The sequence below is a fragment of the Schistocerca serialis genome, chromosome 8, assembly GCF_023864345.2.
Source record: "Schistocerca serialis cubense isolate TAMUIC-IGC-003099 chromosome 8, iqSchSeri2.2, whole genome shotgun sequence".
NCBI lineage: Eukaryota > Metazoa > Arthropoda > Insecta > Orthoptera > Acrididae > Schistocerca > Schistocerca serialis.
The window spans coordinates 489083507-489085707 of record NC_064645.1 but is presented as its reverse complement, the minus strand read 5'-3'; the positions used below and the strand labels follow the sequence as shown (position 1 = coordinate 489085707).

Sequence of the window (2201 nt, the reverse complement as noted above, 5' to 3'; positions counted from 1 at the left end):
AATGAATACTGGTTTCAGCCTCTTAAACGGTCAACTTCAGATAAGAATACAAACATGCAGTGACTATATCAAGACAATACGTAAAGCACTAGGTCATTTCAATGTTAACATCCTGAAGGAAATTTCAACTTAAAACGGTATTGAAAATATACGTATGTGACACTATTGAGCAGTATGCTTCACATACGTTTGTTTTATAAGGGGCAATCAAATGTAAAGCGTAGTCAAATGAAAACGAGGTAGATGAACATAAGCAAGTAAGCTAGAATGAGATTTTCACTCTGCAGCGGAGTGTGCGCTGATATGAAACTTCCTGGCAGATTAAAACTGTGTGCCCGACCGAGACTCGAACTCGGGTCCTTTGCCTTTCGCGGGCAAGTGCTTCGTGCTTCGGTAGCTCAGTTGGTAGAGCACTTGCCCGCGAAAGGCAAAGGTCCCGAGTTCGAGTCTCGGTCGGGCACACAGTTTTAATCTGCCAGGAAGTTTCAGTAAGTAAGCTGTTTATTAAATCAAAAGCAATGCAATAACTTTGATACGTTTATCCCTAAGTGAGACAAGAAGGTCAGTACCTTCATGGAAAAAGTCTGCAGTTGCCTTCGGAACCCTGATTGACCCAAGCGTGTACCTCTTTGTACGAATAACATCGATAGCCACGAATGTTTTTTCAGGGCTCCAGAAATATGGAACTCGCATGGGGAGGCATCGGGACAGTATGAAGGATGTGTAAGGGCTACACAGCGAAACCCATATGTTGACAAGGTTGTTTCCACTATGCTGCACAAGTTTCGCTGGAAAGCCCTTACAAATTCTCATAGACTCCCGCTCTCTCCCCATGCGATTTCTACGTGTTTGGAGCCCTGAAGAACGACATTCATGGCTGTCAGTTTGCTTCGGACGAAGAGGTACACACTTAGGTACCATCATGGTTCCGTAGGCAACCACAAACATTTTTCTACGAAGGCATTGACTGTCTTCTCCTACAGTGGGATAAATGCATTAACAGTTACCGCAATTTTTGAAATAACTGACAGTTTACTCAATTTTTTGCCAATATTCTTGCTGCAGTGGTAACACCGGTTCCCGTCAGATCACCGAAGTTAAGCGCTGTCGGGCTGGGCTAGAACTTGAATGGGCGACCATCCGGTCTGCCGAGCGCTGTTGGCGAGAGGGGTGCACTCAGCCCTTGTGAGGTGAACTGAGCAGATACTTGAAACTTTCCTTGCAGATTAAAAACCGTGTGACGGACCGAGACTCGAACTCGGGACCTTTGCCTTTCGCGGGAAAGTGGTCTACCATCTGAGCTACCCAAGCACGATTCTTGATTGATAAGTATTGGCTCCGGTTCTCGTAAACTGACATACGGCCGGGAAAGCGGTGTGCTGATCATACGGCCCTCCACATCCGCATCCAGTGACGCCTCTGGTCTGAGGATGATACAGCGGCCGGTCGGTACCATTGGGCCTTCCAAGGCCTGCTCGGACGAAGAGAGTTTACTCACTTTTTTCCATTTGTTCCTTTTCATTTGACTGTCCCTTATAAGTAGGATCGTAAGTTGAAATTCCCTTCAGAATGTTGACACTGAAATGACTAATTGTGGTACCTATTCTCTTCATGTAGATATTGCATGTCTGAATCCTCATCTGAAGAAAACTGTTTAAGGGCTTGAAACAAGTAATCACTGTTTACAACACTGTGATCTTTGCAAACAAAGTTTTGAATCAGAAATCTACAGCACACGACGGTGAGTCACGGTCACCCTGCGTCCTCATGTGTTACATCTCATGTGACATTATTGTGGTTTCATTTTTCAACAAATCAATATCCGTCCCCATATGGCACACTGTCTGCGTGATGTTGAGGTACTCCTGTGGCTAGCAAGATTTGTTTCTGATGGAATACGTATGACATCAACCCCGTCCCAGCCCCAGAATCCAGAACATCAAGGGCGAGTACAACGGCTTTTGGACACTTGCCTTAGGAGAGGGTACAGTTGCTTTGTGACACCCTTCCCCACTGAATCAGTGCATGTATCTTGGTTAGAAGCGGTGTAAGGTCATACTGACAAGTGAGCTCAAACCGTCAAGCTCTCTCTCTTCCTCTCTCGCTCTCTCTCTCTTTCTCAGGTTGCTTTTCATCGAATTTCATTAGTCTCCAGGTTTCAGCACCGTATTTTAGCAACGGCTTCACTAAAACTTCGTGCC

General features: G+C 45.5%; 1 pseudogene; it reads left to right on the top strand.

Annotated features, from left to right (window-relative positions):
- Positions 1-1046: 1046 nt before the first annotated feature.
- Positions 1047-1164, top strand: LOC126417520 (5S ribosomal RNA; annotated as a pseudogene).
- The last annotated feature ends 1037 nt before the right edge of the window (positions 1165-2201 follow it).